Raw genomic sequence first — 21,510 nt, forward strand, 5'->3', positions numbered from 1 at the left:
AAACAAATAATTTAAAAAAACCACATGCAGTACCTCCTATATTCATACCCAGCCAAGATAAAGCCAGTTGGGGGCTGGTATTCTAAGTCTGGAGAGACCCAGCCTAAAAATATCAGCCTCCAGCCGCCCGGAATTGCCGCATCCATTAGATGTGACAAGCCCGGCTCTTTACTGGCTCTTCCCGAATGTCCTGATGCAGTGACAATCAGGGTAATAAGGGTTTAATAACAGTGCACAGCTGCTACTAAAACCCTAGATTTATGATGGAAGCATCTATGACACCCACATCATTAATCTGTAAATGAAAGTAAACAAGTACAAACACCAAAAAAAATCCTTTATTTGGAATAAAATACAAAAAAACATCCTCTCTCACCACTTTATTAATCCCAACACACACTGCAGGTTTGAAGTAATCCACACAAGGTCCCACCATGATTCAGCTCTGCTACATCTGAATATCACAGCGAGCGGCCATAGAACAGCATGACTGGCCGCTGTAAGTGCAGAATGAATGAGCCGTGATGAGCGGTGACTGGATGAAGGGAGATGCGTCACACAGGCTAGGGGCGTGTCTACTGCAACCAATCACATGCCAGGCCAGCCAGTGGGTGGGGAAAGCCAAGCATATGAAATGAGTGGCCCAGGGAGGCCACAGGACCAGCGTATAGCAGCGCGGGAGCAGCGTACAGCCGGCTGAAGCCTGGTTAAGTATAAAGCGCTTGCATCATTCTTAATTTCTTTATTTTTCCTTTATTTTTTATTTTCTTGAGTGCCGGATCAAACAACGGGAATCCCGGGCCCGGATCCGGCACCCGGGCAACTTTGAAACCGTGCGGATCTGGAGTCTGGGTCCGCCCAGCCCTAGTTAGGACTGATTGGGAGGGCATCTCTACCCCCAAGAGGTCCAGCCTCACATACGCTTATCATGCCTCTCCTGGGTGTGATTGACATCTTCCAAGTTATCCACGTCTTGGTAGGTCTACAAGAAATCTCTTGTATGTGTGCAACATGCTGCCAGTCCAACCATTTTATGTGTGATTAGAAAATCGCATGATTTACCTCAGTATTACAAAGACGTAGGTTTTACTTCTAAGTGTATCATTGTGAATCTGGTGATATTCTATGGGAGATGCCAGCTATGAGGAGGAGGAAGATGTGATGCTATAAAGTACGCTAATGGCAAAGTGGAGTCTTGTGTTCAGTTCAGAACGTGGATCATTTCTCTGTCTCTTCTTCTCACTGGTCCCTAGAAAATATTGACAGGATATACCTTTTGATGTTGAAACTTGTAGCCTCCTCCTTCGCCCCCTGCTGCTCCATAATACTCAGGAATCTATTTAACATTTCTTTTTATATAACTACAGACAGCAAAAAGTGATCAGCAACAAAGAACTCCCACATTTCAATACTGCAAACTCTGTAACCCCCAGGCAGTGGTATCTTTCATCTCAGAAGAAAGAAGTCTCACATAGCTGTCAAAATAGTAAGACAGTAGAGAGTCCTACTTTAAAGGGTGTACACTGTAGCAGCTACGTACCTGCCTGTTGTGCCAGGGGTCATTCTTCACCAGCACAGAGCAGTCACAGACCGTTCCTGACAGCTATACAGTGGCTTTGTCAATATAACGGAGTCTTCTTTTCCATTCTGCTCTGTAGACTGGGTGGGACATCATGTTGATTGACAGCCGGCTCCCCTCTGCCTAACTAAGGGAGAAAGCTGTCAATCAGCATGATGGCTGTTCTGCCACGTCTACAGAGCAGAGCGGATTAAAAGCTTCTCTGTTGATGCACAGTCAGTGGAAGCCGCTGAATCACTGGCAGGAGCATTCTGTGCTCGCTCTGCAAAGAACAGCGCCAAGCACAACAGGAAGGCAGGTGCAACTACCTGCCTGTGTTTTTTTTTTCATTTCCTGAATATCGCCTTTAAACGCTCAGTCACATGAGTCTATAAATCGGTAACTCAGAGTCTGATCAGCACTTTTTTTTGTCATGCTGTTTTGGCATGAGAAGAAAATTGCAGCATGTTGTGAGTGGTGCAGGATGGCACACCCATTCAAGACTATGGGTTTGTGGAAATTATCAGACTGCACATTGATGACATTTTCACGGACTCTCAGAAGAAGATGGAGAAATGTTGTTCTCCATCTTCTCCTCACCTGTGCACTGTGTTCTGTAGACTGCACGGGGTGGTAGTCTTGGTGAGGGATTGACTCCACACGCCCTGGCACGCTACATGAAATACCTGGTCTTTTCTGATTGTGACCGGATAATGGAGATCAACAGTTCAACCAAACCCGAGAACGCGCAACCATAGAAAATCTACCATAGAAAACAAGTGACCTAGCAGGCCTGCGAGACCCCAGGTATGCGTTCTAGGGTTAAACATCAACTCTTGACTGCACAATTCATTTGTGTTCACAACTTTATGCTTCAGATAGCGGGCTCATATCTATATCTTCCAGGATGTTACAGTTTTACTCAACATTATCCTACACAGTTCATTTTTCCTCTGAGTGGCGCCCATTCAACTGGGCTGGTGAGTCACAGTGCAACCAGTCTAGTGTTACAGCACACACCGTGATGATCACCTTCCTTTCCTGCGGTCCCACGTTCAGTCTTGTTAGGGGTCCCATACTCACCAGAGTAAAGCTTTGCACTCCCAGAGATCTAGTGGGAAACCGCTCGGTTGGTTGACTACGTGCACACGCCAGTTGAGTTTAACCTCGTACCATGATGGTTAAGCGGCCTGCCATCCTCCGGCTCCCATCATCTGAGGACACTCCATTCTAGTATCGTTTATATAGATAGATTATATAGTATAGTTTATACAGATTTTCTTAATTCTCTGAAAAGCAAATAGTTATCTAGGCACAGGTCAATATTAAGAGAGAACATGTAGTATGGACTTTAGAGCAGCACTCCAAAATGTCCAATTATTGCATACACGACCATAATACTTGTGTCTTACCAGAATAAGATGTCAGAATGGGCAGACACTTGGCCAATGAGACTTAATGTTGATAAATGGAAAGTAATGCACTTAGGATGGAGTAATCCTATAACTGTGTATACATTAAATGGAAGCAAACTCGGGACTACAGAACAGGAGAAGGACTTGGGTATTCTCATTACAAATAAGCTGAGCAGCAGCACTCAATGTCAAGCAGCAGCTGCTAAAGCAAACAAGATTTTAGGGTGTATAAAAAGAGAGATTAGATCCTGTGATCCCAACGTATTATTACCCCTCTATAAATCACTTGTAAGGCCACATCTGGAATATGGGATCCAGTTTTGGGCTCCACATTTTAAAAAGGACATTCAGAAGTTAGTCAGTTCAAAGGCGGGCAACTAGATTATTACAAGGAATGGAAGGCCTCCCATATGATGAGAGGCTGGAAAAGGTGGATTTCTTTAGCTTAGAAAAAAAGTCATTTCAAAGGAGATCTCATTTATATGTATAAATACATGTGTGGTCAATATAAAGGACTGGCACATGACTTATTCTTTCTGAAGACAATACTAAGGACCAGGGGGCATACACTGCGGGTGGAAGAATGGTGATTCCGGCAGCTAAATAGGAAAGGGTTCTTTACAGTTACAGCAGTCAGACTGTGGAATGCCCTACCACAAGAGGTAGTAATGGCAGACACTTGAAGGTTGGTAGATGGACCTAGGTCTTTTTTCAACCTGTGTACCTATGTAAATTATGACAGGACTGGCCATATTAAGAACACCTGCAATTTTGGTTGAGCTGAGTGTGAATGGTGGTAGCTGCCCCTTTTTTGTCGTTATAATTAATTACTGTTCGTTTTAGCTCAGGGTGCTATTATTTTGTCTTTTCTGGGAAGCAGAAATTATATACCTTATTTTTCGTTTTATAAGATGCACCGGATTACAAGACGCACCCCAAATTTGGAGGGAAAAAAAAGGTAAAAAAAAATATGGAGTCCGTTTATAATCTGGTGGTGTCTTACCAGGGAGGGGGGCCTGCAGAGGAGCGGGGGTCACAGGAGGCAGGGGCGGTACTGGAGTACTGCAAGTAGTATAGAGGGGGGCCCAGATACTCACTGTGGGTGCTGCTCTGTGCAGGGCCGGTGTCGCTCTGCTCTGTGCGTGGCCGGTGTCGCTCTGCTCTGTGCAGGGCCGGTGTCGCTCTGCTCTGTGCGGGGCCGGTGTCGCTCTGCTCTGTGCGGGGCCGGTGTCGCTCTGCTCTGTGCGGGGCCGGTGTCGCTCTGCTCTGTGCGGGGCCGGTGTCGCTCTGCTCTGTGCGGGGCCGGTGTCGCTCTGCTCTGTGCGGGGCCGGTGTCGCTCTGGTCTGTGCGGGGCCGGTGTCGCTCTGCTCTGTGCGGGGCCGGTGTCGCTCTGCTCTGTGCGGGGCCGGTGTCGCTCTGCTCTGTGCGGGGCCGGTGTCGCTCTGCTCTGTGCGGGGCCGGTGTCGCTCTGCTCTTCGCAGGGCCAGTGTCGCTCTGCTGTGTGCGGGGCCGGTGTCGCTCTGCTCTGTGCAGGGCCAGTGTCGCTCTGCTCTGTGCGGGGCCGGTGTCGCTCTGCTCTGTGCAGGGCCAGTGTCACTCTGCTCTGCGGGGTCGGCAACGCCGCTCTGCTCTGTGCGGGGCTGGTGATGGAGCAGCCGAGCAGAACGGAGCAGCCGTGCACAGAGCAGCCGAGCGCCGAGCAGGATGGAGCAGCCGTGCACAGAGCAGAACGGAGTGGCTCCAAACAGAACAGAGCGGCGCGGCCCGATCCAGAACAGCGTCGCACAGACCAGCAGCGCCGGCAACACAGTGCATTGCTCGGAGTATCACCCTGCTTCCTTTGACCCCTCTGCACAACCCCCCGGTAAGCTACATTCGGATTTTAAGTTGCACCCCTCATTTTCCTCCCAAAGTTTTGGGAGGAAAAGTGCGTCTTATAATCCGAAAAATACGGTAATTCTTCCTATCATTTTTAGGGATTATTGCCTACATACAGTACAGGCCTTTGTTGTATTTAGTAGCCATTTGTGGTGGTAGTCAGTCCCAGTGTTTCCATTGTGAGAGGACGGTGTTATAGAAGCCGTTATCTCATCTCCGGCTCTGAACGCCTCTGTTTGACCAGTCATATCATAACAGGATGTATCCATTCAGCTCTAGTAAATTAAATTTGCAATTAAAATATTAGATTTCATTGAAACAGCATTTCACCATATTCAAGACATAACCGTCATAGAGAAGAACGACAATGAAAAGGCTTTATATCTCACTCCGCTTTTAATGAAATGTCTGTTCATAAAATAATCATACGATCCCTGCTAACCTTTGGTGACGTGGAGTGAAAAATATACGTGGCTTACACTGTTGTGCTAACCGTATAGGTGTGATGCCATGGGTTATAATTACCATATGAATATTAGAAATGTCCTAAAGAGAATCTGACCACGTTTTTGCTCCCTCATCTAAGAGCACCATAATGTAGTGGAAGAGACACAGGTTCTAGCGATGTGTCACTTACTGGGCTGCTTGCTGCTGTTTTATCTGCTGCAGATCTCCCAGTTCTCTAAATGCCGAGCTCTGTATAACCCCAGCCACAACACTGATTAACAGCTTTCTGTGTACACTGTGCATAGGCAGAAAGTTGACAGTTGTGGGGGCTGGGTTATACAGAGCTCAAGACTATAGAGGAATACATGGCATGGATGACTTTTTTTCCCACCCATTTTTATTTTTGCCACTCCGTTGTGGAGATACAGAAGACCAAAATTAGTAGCTCGTAATGTGTTAAATTCTGTATCATTCAACTGGTCCCAGTCCTACCATTTCTTATATTCTGAGGCTTGCGTACTTTAGAGCTGGAAGTAATGAAATGCCCAGTTGAATGGTAAAAAATTAACACATAAGGCACCAGTAATTTCAGCGGCCTGTATCTGTATAACAGAGCAGAAAATAAAAATGGAAAAGGTATTTTGTCTACATTCCTGCTACTATGTACGGTACTAAGTTTATAAGATCAAAAGTTGTTAAAGGTCCTCATTAACTCTCTAATTAGCATCCCATGAAGACAAAGGGGCCGATATCACAGGTGTGTCAGACAGACATGTGGTTTCTGGCAATAGAAGGTCACAGCCTCTGGCTGCGAAAAATGCTCCCTGAGTTTCTATTGTTCCTGCAGTGAGTATTCATTGTACTAGGTAACTTTCCTGTTGGATTTTCATCTTTCCTCCTTTAGGTTCCAGCAGGAGCTCGCCTTCCACCCAGCTGCTGATTATCAGTTTCTCTTGGTACTTAAAGGGAACCAATCACCAGGATTTTCATATATAACCTAAAGCCAGTGCTATACTGGCACTATCAGGATGATCCTATACATACCTGTAGTGGGCAGCTCAGATGTTTAGGTTTTGAAATCCAAGAAAGTAAAGTTTATAAAATTAGCTGCTTGTTGAGTGACAGCAGCTGAGGAGCAGATAATATCGGGGCGTATTCATAGTTATCCCCTCCCCCTGTTAGAATTAGCTTAGGTATGATACAATTGACCTAGCAGGACCTGTATGAGGTCATACCAATGTGACCTGGTATCAGCTTTATTGGCTGAGGCCCCGCCCCTTCTGGGCATATGGACTTTAGGTTATGTACGAAAATCCTGGTAATTGGTTCCCCTTAAATACTCCCACCTTCCCTGGACTGGTGCTGGTAATATTATTCAGTTCATTCATGCTCTGGTTGCACTTGTACTCATCTGTAGTATTGTTGCTGAAGGTTTGTTGAACTTCTGTCTGAGTCATTTGTGGATAAGTAGTTCATGCAGTTTCCCGTGTGTCCTCCTTGTGTTTTCTATAGCGTTTAGTGGGGTTGACTAAGAACTCATCCCATCCGTTCCCTATTTAGGGCCCAGCACTAGGGACACCTAGGGTCAGGTATCCTGCTTGGCGCATAGGTGTGGAACCTATCTAGGGTAGTGAGGGCTCCGAGGGACCAACAGTAGGTTTGGTCAGGGGTCACCATCTTGCCCTTCCCTTACCTTTCGCCACTCACTTGGTACTTCCCTATACCTAGCGCTACAGCTTATTCATCAGGACTGGTGCAGCACACCCTAACACTACAACAGTCTGATTAACACTAGAAGTCCCACAGAGGGGTCATTTAACATTTCTACCATTGAAACCCTATGGAGCTCGAAATTCCTGGGACTTCTAGTGTTCAGAGGCACATGACACTTATGGAATTTGTGCGCGTCCATGAGCAGTGCCAGAAATGCTACTCCTGTCATTGTAGTAGCATTCCTGGTGTACAAAATCCCACTACATTTGATGGATGGGTGTGGTCTCACCGAGTCCCCCCCCCCGGCCCCTCCCCAGCGCCACCCAATTTTGTGGAGCTGATTCAAACTGGCTTACAAGCGCTAAAAGTCGCGACATTTTTGCTCAACTCCCAGTTGCAGAAAAAAAATACTTTTCAAAGCTCTAACATCACTTTTCTGGTGTCGGAGCTTTCATGATTTGGCCCCATAGGCATCAGTGGAAAAAATACATGAAGTTACTATAAGTCTTGTTCGGATTTTATAGGATTATTGGCTGCAAGAAGTAACAAGGGCGCATGCACTAAACATTGCCAGAATATATTGTGTCAATGCCAATGGCACATTTCAAGAACTGCCTTCATAACTCTATAAATAATCAGGATACTTGATCAGTCCGTGCCAGTATTATTGAGTAGGTGCCAATGATCTCTTTATTGTTTTCCCTTTGCAAAGAAGCCTTCAATTAGGATTCATTCTTTGTTTTATGTTAGATTTGACATCTGACTTCACTTTTGTGTGGCATTGGACCCTATATGTAGTGTAATCAATGCCATAAGTTTATGTTCTAAACGTTTAATGACTGGTTTTCCAATATGGAAAAAGAATGCAAACTTTTGGCAGTGAGCTTTATAATGACTGAAGCTAACCCAAAACCAACGCTGGCACATTTACTTTAAATCAAACCTCATTTGACTTCAGATCAATTTCAGGAAAAAATTCAGGAATTTATTTAAATATAAAGAGTAAAATATTCTGCCCGCAAAGTGAGATGGTTATTTATTTTTTCTTTTGCGAGCCCAGATTACAGGAATTTAGAACCTCAGAATTGGCTCCTGATGGTGACACCTCCACATTTTCTTGCTACTAATTTGCAATTAAAATTAAGTCACAAAGTGAACCCCTTTTATTTATTTTTTTTTAAATTAAAGGACTACTTTGGGGTTAAAAGGAACCTGTCACCAGATTTGGCGACTGTAAGTTGTGGTCACCACCAGTGATCTCTTATATACAGCGTTCTAGAATACTGTATATAAGAGCCCAGGCCGCTCTGTGTAAGGTAAAAACACTTTTATTATACTCACCTGCTGGGCGGTCCGGTCCGATAGGTGTCACTGATTTGCGGTCTGGCGCCTCCTCTCTGCTGCGATCGCCGCCCTCCTTCTTCGCAGGCCCGTGTGCATGACGCGTCCTATGCCATCCACCAAGGCTGGCATTGCGCTCCTGCACAGGCGCACTTTGATCTGTCCTGCTGACTGCAGATCAAATTGTTGTAGTGCACATGCATGCATTTGACCATTCCTCGTGCCTGCGCATTATAGTACTTTGATCTGCCCCAAGCAGGGTAGATCAGAGTGTGCTTGCACAGGACCACAATGCCGGCCTGTGTGGATGTCATAGGACATGTCCTCCACATTGGGCTGGGTAGAAAGAAGATGGCGATCACCGCAGAGAGGAGACACTGCACTGGAAACCAGCAACGCCCATCGAACCGGAGCACCCCCTAGGTGAGTATAATTAAAGTGTCTTTTCTGTTCTACAGAGAGGCCTGGGCTCTTATATACAGTATTCTAGAATGCTGTATATAAGAGCCCACTGGTGGTGGCCGCAACTTATAGGCCCCAAATCTCGTGACAGGTTCCCTTTAAAAAAAGGTCATTAACATCTTTTAGGGTTTGTCTTATAAAACTTTCTTCTACTTTTTTGACACAGAAATTGTCTGATATCTGCTTGACATTAAGTTTTTCAGCTGATTAGAAGCTGCATACAGCCATACATTTTCCTGCAGATAAGTACTGCAGGGAACATTATTATTTCTTATTAATATAGCGCCATTTATTTCATGGCACTTTACATGTAAAAAGAGGTCTAAATAATAAACCAAGTACAATATTCAGGAACAATACAAGACACAGACTGGTACAAGAGGAGAGAGGACCCTGCCACAAGGGCTCACTACATAGTCTACAGAGGATGGGTGAGGATACAGTAGGTGAGGGTAGAGCTGGTCGTGCAGTGATATAGTAGATTGAGGGGAATGGGTGAGGATACAGTAGGTGAGGGTAGAGCTGGTCGTGCAGCAGTATAGTGGATTGAGGGGAATGGGTGAGGATACAGTAAGTGAGGGTAGAGATGGTCTTGCAGCAGTATAGTGGATCGAGGGGAATGGGTGAGGATACAGTAGGTGAGGGTAGAGCTGGTCGTGCAGCGGTATTGTGGATTGAGGGGAATGGGTGAGGATACAGTAGGTGAGGGTAGAGCTGGTCGTGCAGGGGTATAGTGGATTGAGGGGAGTGGGTGAGGATACAGTAGGTGAGGGTAGAGCTGGTCGTGCAGTAGTATAGTGGATTGAGGGGAGTGGGTGAGGATACAGTAGGTGAGGGTAGAGCTGGTCGTGCAGCGGTATAGTGGATTGAGGGGAATGGGTGAGGATACAGTAAGTGAGGGTAGAGATGGTCTTGCAGCAGTATAGTGGATCGAGGGGAATGGGTGAGGATACAGTAGGTGAGGGTAGAGCTGGTCGTGCAGCGGTATTGTGGATTGAGGGGAATGGGTGAGGATACAGTAGGTGAGGGTAGAGCTGGTCGTGCAGCGGTATAGTGGATTGAGGGGAGTGGGTGAGGATACAGTAGGTGAGGGTAGAGCTGGTCGTGCAGTAGTATAGTGGATTGAGGGGAGTGGGTGAGGATACAGTAGGTGAGGGTAGAGCTGGTCTTGCAGCAGTATAGTGGATTGAGGGGAATGGGTGAGGATACAGTAGGTGAGGGTAGAGCTGGTCGTGCAGCAGTATAGTGGATTGAGGGGAATAGGTGAGGATACAGTAAGTGAGGGTAGAGATGGTCTTGCAGCAGTATAGTGGATCGAGGGGAATGGGTGAGGATACAGTAGGTGAGCGTAGAGCTGGTCGTGCAGCGGTATAGTGGATTGAGGGGAATGGGTGAGGATACAGTAGGTGAGGGTAGAGCTGGTCATGCAGCAGTATAGTGGATTGAGGGGAATGGGTGAGGATACAGTAAGTGAGGGTAGAGCTGGTCGTGCAGCGGTATAGTGGATTGAGGGGAATGGGTGAGGATACAGTAAGTGAGGGTAGAGCTGGTCGTGCAGCGGTATAGTGGATTGAGGGGAATGGGTGAGGATACAGTAGGTGAGGGTAGAGCTGGTCGTGCAGCAGTATAGTGGATTGAGGGGAATGGGTGAGGATACAGTAAGTGAGGGTAGAGCTGGTCGTGCAGCGGTATAGTGGATTGAGGGGAATGGGTGAGGATACAGTAGGTGAGGGTAGAGCTGGTCGTGCAGCAGTATAGTGGATTGAAGGGAATGGGTGAGGATACAGTAAGTGAGGGTAGAGCTGGTCGTGCAGTGGTATAGTAGATTGAGGGTTACTTCCGGTTTGTAGGCTTGTTGGAAGTAAAAGGTCTTCAGGTTCCTTTCGAAGATTTCCATGGTAGGTGAAAGTCTGATGTTGGGGTAGAGAATTTCACAGTATGGAGGAGGCATGGGAGAAATCTTGTATACTATTGTGGGAAGAGGAGATAAGATGGGATGTGAGGAGATCTTGTGAGGATCTGAGGTTGGGTGCAGGTAAGTACCTGGAGACTAGGTCACAGATGTATGGAGCAGACAGGTTGTGGATAGCTTTGTATGTCATGGTTAAGGTTTTGAATTGTAGTCTTTGGGCAATGGAGAGCCAGTGAAGGGATTGGCAGAAAGTAGAGGTCGGGGAATAGCGGGGGACAGGTGGATTAATCGGGCAGTAGCGTTTAAGATAGATTGGATGGGTGCAAGTGTGTTAGTAGGGAAGCCACAGAGCAGCAGGTTGTAGTAGTCAAGACAGGAGATGATGAGGGCATGCACTAGTGGTTTTTGCAGATTCTTGGTTAAGGAGTGTACGGATCCGGCAAATATTTTTGAGTTGGAGTCGGCAGGAGGTGGAAAAGGCTTTAATATGAAGGAGTATTAACTTCTAACCGTTCAAAAGAATATCCATTAAATATTTGGATATGCCGGGTTTTCTAAAGCAAGACTCTGGTTATTAGGAGACGTTACATGGATAGGCACTAATAAGACGTACAGAAGCAGATTGTCTTGATCAGTCAATCCCTTTAAGACATTCTTATACTGTTCATGAGCTGATATTTTACCCTGAGGTTTTGTTGCTATGAACCTTTAACTGTGTATTTTAATCCTCTGTAAATCACGTTTAATTGTGTGTTTTTTCTATACCTGTAAGGGATTACTACATAATTTCCCATATAATTATATCCAGAAATAGACCCCATTATGCTTTTCATTCATACAATTGCAGGTGATAAAGCCCATGCCGTGCTTCTAATGCATCGGGTTCCAGAATGACTTCATACAATAATACTGAACATTTTTTCGCTGTAGCACGTCTAATACAAGAACAATCACCATAAAAGCTAATGCTCTTACAAGTCTTCACTTAGAAATTAGAGATAATGAAGACCAGTTCTGGGTCTCTGGATCCCGGGAGGGACGTCGGCCGGTCCTGCTGACAGTGTGGCAGTGTTCGTCTCTGATTGAGTTGCTTCACAGAGCAGTTTTATAACATCAGTAAAATGGGCATTGAATCACTAACTAATTGAATGTTCTCATATCTTCTGTTGGCAGATATTGTATTATACGGATTGACTCAGAAACAAACTCCCCGTTCATCATGCCTGATTGTCACTTGGGCTTGTTCTTTAGGATGTGTCATGTCATACACGGCACTAAACCTGCACGTATAGAGATAACAATAATTTATTACTAAATGAATTCACCAAGCGTTGTAAAGTTCAGATTTTTCTATTATACCTCATTGCTTTATTTTGATTTTTTCTCTCTCGAGCACTAAGCTGTAGCACTAATTAAATGGCAGTTCAGTTAATGCTCTTTTAGAAGCTACTTTTAACTGCTGCTCAGCAAAATCCACATTCAAATAATCAGTGTATGGGAATTCCTGTCTGAGTAGATGAGTCCAGTCTAAATCCACAAGTCTGCAGTTACTCTATGTCACTCTATGTGACTGCTCAGATCGCATGCACTGTGTGCTGTGAGGATTCTCTGGAGTAAGGCCCTGTGCCCACGGGAGACAATACCTGCAGAACTTTCTGCAGGTATTTCCGCAGGTTCACACAGCATCTCCCCGGAATCCACAGCTATCCGTTGTTGCGAATTTCATGCAGAATGGTTGCAGAAAACAATTTAAATAAAAGGCAGATATTTGGCATCGCTGCGTTCAGAAATGTCGAATCTATCAAAATATAAAATAAATTATTAATCCGATAGTTAAAGAGTAACAAAAAAAAATAAATCACCAAAATTATGTTTTTTTGGTCGCTGCAACATTACAATAATATACAATAAGAAGCGATCAAAACATTGTATCTACCCAAAAATGCTGTCAATAAAAATGACAGCTCAAGGCGCAAAAACAAGCCATTACTTAGCCCCAGAGCTTGCAAAATAAAAACGTTATAGTTCTCAGAAAATGGTGATTTTTTTAATTTTTTTTTTTTACACATTTCCCCCCAAAAAATGTTACCACTTAAATACAAAAAAAACCCCTATACATGTTTGCTATCGACGTACTCGTGTTGAGCTGGAGAATCATATTGCCAAGTCAGTTTTAACATATAGTGAACATGGTGAATAAAAAACCCCAAAGAAATTCTGGAGTTGCACTTTGTTTTGTAATTTCACCGCACTTGGTATTTTTTCCCTTATTTTCCAATACCCTATATGGTGAAGTGAATTGTGTCATTCAAAAGTACAACTTGTCTTGGACAAAAAAAAAGCACTCTTATGGATAAACTGATGGAAAAATAAGAGTTATAGCTCTTGGAAGAAGGGGAGAAAAAAAATGAAAATAGAAAATGACCATGGCGTGAAGGGGTTAAAGGGAATTTGTCACTTCCTGTAACAACAGAATTATGTAGATACAGACCCTGATTCCAGCGATGTATGTATATATATTGTATTATTTAGTTTACTGGGTGCAACAATTGTGACAAAATCAGAGTTCTTGGGCTGTGTGTGCACGTTGCGTCCTGACCAGTGCGGAAAAGAACGCACCTTCTGGCAGACGTGACACTGCGTGTTGACAAAAAGAATGCATCCAAAACGCATGTATTTAGGAAGCATTTTACATGCGTTTTGGATGCATTTTTGTCAGTGCGTTCCCCCGGCAATTCAGCTCTGCTTCATGCCCGCTGACAGCAGACACAGATAGAGCCGAGCGATGAGAATGAGCTTGGATGAACTGCACCCGACTTCATTGTCATCCCGCGGGTCTGTCTCTGTGTGCTTTCATGAACTCAGATGAACCTCTGAGGTCAGTGCCAGGACACAGGAGTCCGCAGCAGTGACGTCAGAGCTTCACCCGATTTCACTGACATTGCGCGACTCTCTCTGTGTGGCAGCCTAATTTGCGGTCACACGTGAAAGACTCATCTGTGATCGCAAATCCCCTGAGTGACTGGAGTGAGCCGTGCGATCAGCTGTGCATTCACTCAGGTTACTCGCGGCCACAGCTGCAGTCCTCCACCTGAGAGCGGTGGCCGAGGGTAACTTTAGTGACAGCAGAGCTGATCGCACGACTCACTTCAGTTGCTGCATGGAGCTCACAGGAGCGGCGGTGTTCTACTGTCGCTCCTGTCAGCTTCTGATAAGTGACACATGGCTGAATTCTTTGTTTTAACCCCTACATCATGCTGTCATCAGTTTACATAGCAAAACCTGCTGACACATCCCCTTTAATGAGAATAATTAATTAAAAAGTTTAGTTTCTGTTTAAAAATAAAAAAAAGGATTCAGTCTTAAGTAGATGAATGTCCTGTCATCTTATTTGAATTTATTTTTTAGTCCCGAAGAAGGTGAAAGTGTTCACAGAAACGCGTTGATGAAATTAAACTCACTTCTTTACCACTTGGCTCGGTGTAATTCCACATGGCAGCGCGGCGTTGTCCCGTCTCCCCCTTCATCTTATACTTTGAACTTTCTAAAAATTTCAATGAAACCGACTCGCCAGCTAATGATTCCCTTCTTGGAGAAAAGAAGGATTTCAAGATTATACTGCAGGCTGAACTAAATGGAGCTGCAAAACACCCCCCAATGAATATGGCTTTATTGGACATAAGATGTCATCAGGGCTTTGTCAGTGGCTCATACCCAACTCACTGATGAGGTTACATGCACGCTCAGCCAAGTTGGGTGTACATGTCTATGGGGGGGTTTCGTGAGGAATAGCTGTCATGTTAACTATTTCTAGGCCTGCAGCTATATTTGTTCCCCTCTCCTGCACTGTATATACCTCACAGCTGGGAAACGCTTGACATGTGCACCTGATGGATGGGGCATTGCTGCATTACTCTGCTGTGAGCTCTGTGGTGTCGTAGATTGCTCCATGATTTTTCCCGGACTCACTCTGTGGGTCTTTTTCTCCTTCTGCCATATCTTATTAGCCTCTCTCTGTATAACTTGTCTCTGGATAAATATTACATGACAGTGGCACGTTGTGCTCGACGCTTACACATCTCTAGTCATTCTCGCCAGTGATGAACACATGGTTCTGCTCCGTACTCGCGGGTTGCCATGGTGACATGTCCTGCGGAGGCATTCAGCCCACACAGACATGAGTCAGTCATTATATGACCCAGGCCTGGCACCCGCTCTTCTCCCTCACTAAAGTTTGTACTGTGAATATCTACATATCCCACATTGTGTGATTCAGCTCCCGATTACTAACACATTTCTCTGTTAATAATGCGAATATAAGTTGTCATTTTATTAATAATTTAGTAAATTGTGGCTTTTTCAGGTCTTTGTGGCATGGCGCAGAAATAAACCCGTGAATGTGGGTTGTTAATTGCAAGTGTCAAGTACCGTATATACTGTACCAGGAAGATGTTATAGCATTGATATAGTACATTTCTTATGTCTTATATAACTTAAAAGATCCAATTGGTCAGATTTTAGGGACACGAAGGCCAATTTCACACATGTAATGAAGAGTTGACTCCTGAAGAAGCCCAGTGCAGTGAAACACATCGAGATGCCTGGGCGCCCCCTTTTGTTCTCTTTCTTGTCTTAATTGGTTCACTGTGTGTCATGGTACTGATCTTATTAAATGACTGTATCTTAACCCTTTCAGTCTATGCCATTACACACCTGTGACTCCTATGATGCTTTTTATTTGATTTTTTTCTGCTTATATTCTCATATATTAGCATTTATTATATTTTTCTATTGCATATTGTCCTTAGTCATTTTCTTATATCAGTTGGTTGTTATTACTATAGTCAGGTTACACAGGTGCATGACTAAAAAGCTGTTTTATTATTTTATTTATTTATTTAATTTCCATGTATTTTGGTGTGCCGAAAACAAAAAAAATCCTATTCTATGCTGTAGATATCTATTCATTATTATGCTATTTCCATTCAGGATTGTTAATATAAGGGACCAGTGCCTTCTCTTATGGGAACTATTGGTCCCCTATTGTGGACTTATTTCCATCCTATTGCCTATATGTTGTCTTTAGCCTTACCTTTTCTGTATATTTTCTAATTATTGCAATTTATTAATAATAAACTTTATACAGTTATTTTTTGTTTTGGTTGCCCCTCTGTTGTTTTTCTACGTTTTTCTTTGCTTGGTTTATTATTTGTACTGGTAGTTTCTTGGAAAATGAAATTTTGGTTTTGTTATGTTATTAGTGGGTTATTTTTATTAATTGGTGGAGTTTGTTTTGTAGGTTAACAATTTCTTGGGATGTTTGAGCCCTAAACTCATATTATTTAGTCCCAAGTGCCCACTTTTTGGGTTACATAAACTCTACCCCTTTTGGCTTATGTGTCATGGGAAATTTAGGACAGGTGGCAACTATATTAGGTCTGATCACCCAAACTAACAGCATCATAGGGCCAAGTGCCATAATACATCTGAGACATTGGCGATAGTAATATACACTCCCTGACATACGTTCTGTCACTTATCCATGTTATGTAAATAAAAGCTTATAACCTGACTTTAAATTCATCCATTGGTTTCATAAATTACTCTTTTGAAAGCTGAAACCCTCCCAAATTTAGTTTAGGTTATGAAAATAAAGTTTCTGCAAAGCTAAAATATTGATCATTTAATGAACACAGAAAGGTCTGATTTCGGCAACACAAAAGTTTTTTTGCCCACAAAAAGTAATGTGAAATTCAAACAAGTAATTAACTTCTAATACAAAGATATGTTGCGTAACATTGGTGAATGAAGTTGTGGTGCTATTAGAGCCCTATTTAATATTTTGTGTGACTTCCATGAGCTTGAAGGACTGCATCCATGCAGTTCAAAAATGATTCATACAATTTATTGATGAAGTCATCAGAAATAGTAAAGAATGCAGTCTTACATGCCTCCTAGAGTTCATCTAGATTCTTTGGTTTTGTCTTCCAAGCTTCCTCTTTCATCCTACCCCAAACATGCTCAATGATGTTCATGTCTGGTGACTGGGCTGGCCAGTCCTTGAGTACCTTGATCTTCTATGCCTGGAGGAACTTTGTTGTAGAGATGGATGTATGAGATGGAGCACCATCCTGCTGCAGAATTTGACCCCTTTTATGATTGGGAATGTAAGAGGTAGCTAATACTTCTTGATATTTTAGGCTATTGATATTGCCTTCCACCTTGCAAATGTTTTGCACACCCCCATACTGAATGTAACCCCAGACCATGATTTTTCCACCACCAAACTTAAATGTTTTCTGGGTGTATTTTGGATCAATACGGGCTCCAGTAGGTCTCCTGCAGTATTTGCGGCGGATGTGGTGTAATTCAACTGAAGATTCATCAGAGAAATACACCTTCTGCCACTCTTCCAGCACCCATCTGTTTAGCAGGCTGTCGGACTTGGCAAATGCCACACGTTTTTTTAATTGCCTTTTGTTTAGTGCTGGCTTCTGGGCACTGATTCGACCATGGAGGCCAGTTGTCTTGCGTGGTCTGCCGGACCTGGGCTTGTCAAAAACATCCCCAGTCTCTTCAAATCTTTTTTTAATTCTTTGTACTTGACGCTGAGGCACGTTAAAGGTGCCAGCCACCTCTGCAGTGGATCTGGTCTTCAGCCTCTTGATAATCAAGGCTTTGGTCACAGGGTGGATTTTTGGCATGTTGTCAGAGGTCAAGTTGCAGTTCAACTGAAGGTCTGGGGTGCTGGGTTTCTTTTTATACACACCCATTAATTAAGCGATCATTTAGTGAGCACAGGTGAGGTTGTAAACTAGGATTGGGTACATTATATGACAAGGTGACAAAACGTTTGTCTTGACAAAATCTGACCTTTCTGTGTTCATTAAATGATCAATATTTCAGCTTTGCAGCAACTTTATTTTCATAACTAAACCAAATTTGGGAGGGTTTCAGCTTTCAAAAGAGTAATTTATAAAACCAATGGATGAATTTAAAGTCTGGTTATAAGCTTTTATTTACATAACATGGATAAGCGACAGAACTTCTGTCAGGGAGTGTAGTGCAACCAGAACCCAACAATGAGGCCTTCTGAAATGTTTCTAAGAAATATAAAAACATTAAAGAGAACCTGTAATGTAATCTGCAGGTAACAGAATTCTGAAGATGTCTGGTGCCAGCACCAAGAGCCGCGCTGCTGGGAGGAAATTAATTTTAATCCTCCCGGCAGTCTTGAGCTTGGAGTCATAGCGGTGGTGAAAGCGTGGCTTCAGTCACTGTTCCCTCTAGCCATAGCAGTGGTGAAGGTGTGACTTCAGTCACTGTTCCTTTTAGCCATAGTGGTGGTGAAGGCGTGGCTTCAGTCACTGTTCCCTTTAACAATAGTGATGGTGAAGGTGTGGCTTCAGTTACTATTCCCTTTAGCCATAGCGGTGGTAAAGTGAAGGTGTGGTTTCAGTCACTTTTCCCTTTAGCCATAGCGGTGGTGAAGACATGGCTTCAATCACTGTTCCCTTTAAGGATAGCGTACCTTCACATCTGTGCTACCTTTTCTTATGCCACACTCTTATTAGGCTATATTCACACAGTGTATCTTTTTCTGCATTTTTGAGGTCACAAAGATGCACCTAAATGCATGCATTTCCTTCTCCCAGCAAAGTCTATGAGATTTCTATTTGCTGTCTACACAGTGCATCTTTTGTTGGCTGCATCTTGGCTGCGTTTTTGAAGATGCAGCATGTCAATTCTTTTTGCGTTTTTGAGCCCTTCCAGTCAATAGATTTGACTTAAAAAACGCATTGGGCAAAAATGCGTCAAAAACGCAGGCGTTTTTGCCGTGGGTGCGTTTTTGGGGCCAAAAATGCTGCATCTTTGTGGTTAAGAAAAGATGCAGTGTGTGAACATAGCCTATAAAGTAGTAAGCCTGAAAGAACTTGCTGGCTTAGGCTAGGTTCACATTTCCGTTGTTTATGATCAGTCACAATCCGCCTCTCTGATAACGCAATCTGTTTGGCGTATTCCGTTGTTTTCCATAGACTTGTATGAGCGGCGGATTGCGACTGATGCCCTTGCGTTGCATCCTCTGCCCGACTGATCAGTCGTGGAACGACTGACCGTCGGGCGCCAGAAACGCAGCATGTAACATTTTTTGAGCAGCGGAATCCTTATGTTTTCACTGCGCATGCTCAAATCTTGTGTTTAATCATTCAAATGAATGTCCCTCTCTCGGCGGCCGAACGATCAGCTGATCACCCGGCGGCCGGCTTTTGAGAGCGATCAGCTGATCTCCCGGCCGCTGGCTTTTGAGAGCGATCAGCTGATCTCCCGGCGGCCGGCTATTGTGAACAATCAGCTGATCGCTCACAGAAGCCGGCTGCCTGGTGATCAGCTGATCGTTCTCTCTCTCTCGTTTTACAATGGAATCCGCTTTATCATGACAATGAATTCCAATTCTTGTCATCCGTTGTACAACGCATCAATCACAAGCGTCAAGCAACGCATGTGACTGTTGCAAAAGAACGGAAATGTGAACCTAGCCTTACCAAACAAAATATGTTGTAAACAATTTGTCCAACGCATTTCAATTCTTAAAAAAACCCTTTATATCTTCTTTATTAGATAATCAATCCATAATACCAGAGTAGGTGCAAACACACAAAATGTTTGTTTGCTTGTGCTTTCTATGTTTTATAGATTAACTAATAAAAAAATATATAAATATATCTACTTTTTTTTATATAGGCGGTAAAATGTGTTACTTTGGATCAATCTTTACAACCTTAACAAGTTTGCGTCTTTATGATATTATAGAAATGTGTCTGTATTATGCTCATTTTTAAATAGGCCGCATAATGTTTATTCACAAATAGAGATGTTCCAGGGTTTCCATCCTGGTTTATAGGTGGACAATGTACAGCTTATTACAGTAACAACAAAGTAGTAGTATTAAAAAGAAATATTGTAATTTTCAGATTGGCCACTAAGGCATTTTTGGGCTCACTCTACCTATAGCATATGTACCATAGCCACTATGAAAAGACTCTGACCCTGTCTTTTATATTAAAGCATCTAATGAGCGTGTGCAAATGTTATTTTGAAGGGAGAAGGATCAGGGTCAGCTGTGACATCGCCTATTGAGATTGCTGGAGCTTGTGTTATCAGCTGTGTATAGAGGTGTTACCTGCTACCATAATCCTGCCTTTGCTGATAAGGAAACTGCTGTAAACTCTTCCTGAATAGACAAGAGGTATAAGTCTAAAAATGCTACAGTGGCCACTATGAAAATGGCAGGATGACTAGGTTTTTTTTTAAATAAAGATCATAATATGGGAAAACAATTACTAAAATATTTTTACACAATGCATGTAAAACAAAAAATCATTTTTTGACAATAGGCCATATTTTGATGATTGCTTTCTTTTACAAACCCTCACCCACACACAGGGAAAAAAACTATACCACCAATGTTGTAGATTTCAAATCTGTTGAAGTCAACAGGTTTTTTTTTCATTGCATTTTTACCATGAATTTTATTATACAATGATAATTAAAGAGGACCCAGGACCAGGATTTTCCTATATAAACTAAAGCCACTGATATACTGGTGCCATCAGTTGTGAGATTAGGCTGCTTTCACACTACGTCTTTTTAACATGCGTCCTGAACGTTTTTTTGCTGCAAAAGCGGATCCTGCTTAGCAAAAAATGCATGCAAACGCATGTCTTATTTTGCAGGATCCTGTCACTGGATGTTTAGGGGCGGGCATTGGAGTCATGTGATCGGGAGTGATGGGAACTAAACGTGCCAGACTGGGAGCCGGCATCTGACAGCTGCGAGGCTCGTAACCAAGGTAAACATCGGGTATACTTGCTTGGATACCCGATATTTACTTTGGTTACAAGCGTCTGCAGCTGCTAGGAGCCGGGCTCCCTGCACACGTTACCAACGTAAACATCGGGTAACTAAGATAAGTGGTTACCCGATATTTACCTTGGTTACGAGTGTCCGCAGCTCTCAGGTGGAGGAGAGGGAGGAGAGAGAGGGAGGAGAGACAGGAGAGGGAGGAGAGAGACAGAGGGAGGAGAGAGATAGACTGATCACGGAGGCTGGCTTCTGGGCATGCTCAGTAGAGCAAGCAGGATCCTGCCTATCAGCACGCCAGCGTTCACCTGCGTTTGCGTGCTGTTTAGTCAGGATCCAGCAATTTGCAGAAGTTGGACGCAGCTCAAAAACGCTACAAGTAGCGTTTTTGAAAGATGTTAAAAAACTGCAAGTCACTGGATCCTCACTATAACGCACGCAAACGCAGGTGAACGCATGTTAACGCGAGTCCATTGCAAATGCATTGAAATGAAAACGCATTTGCACTGGATCCGTTTCTGCGTTAAAAAAACGTTCAGGACGCATGTTAAAAAGACGTAGTGTGAAAGCAGCCTTAGATGTATAGCTTCTAAAATATAGGCAAGTTAATTTTGTGACATACACTGTTACTTTATGAGAGGTGCAATGGAATATCTAATAGGTGGGTCAGGTTTTGCTAGTTATTCCCACCACTGTCTGGTGCCTGTCCTTCCTCCCCCTGACTCTGTTATTACAGGGGGAGGAAGGACAGACAGACCGGGGCGGGAATAACTAGCAAAACCCACCAATTAGATATTCTGTTGCAAATAACAGTGCATGTCACAAACTTTACTTGCCTGTATTTGAGAAAGTATACATCCGATCTCACAACTAAAGGTATGTATAGAATCAGCATGATAGCACCAGTATAGCACTGGCTTTA

At 43.6% G+C, this 21,510-nt stretch overlaps 1 protein-coding gene across 3 annotated transcripts in view; it reads left to right on the forward strand.

Annotated features, from left to right (window-relative positions):
• Positions 1-21,510, forward strand: part of ARHGEF25 (Rho guanine nucleotide exchange factor 25) — a 517,568-nt gene that overhangs the window by 379,947 nt on the left and 116,111 nt on the right. The gene's annotated exons all lie outside the window — the stretch shown is intronic.

Source organism: Anomaloglossus baeobatrachus, chromosome 2 (assembly GCF_048569485.1).
Source record: "Anomaloglossus baeobatrachus isolate aAnoBae1 chromosome 2, aAnoBae1.hap1, whole genome shotgun sequence".
NCBI classification, from domain to species: Eukaryota; Metazoa; Chordata; class Amphibia; order Anura; family Aromobatidae; genus Anomaloglossus; species Anomaloglossus baeobatrachus.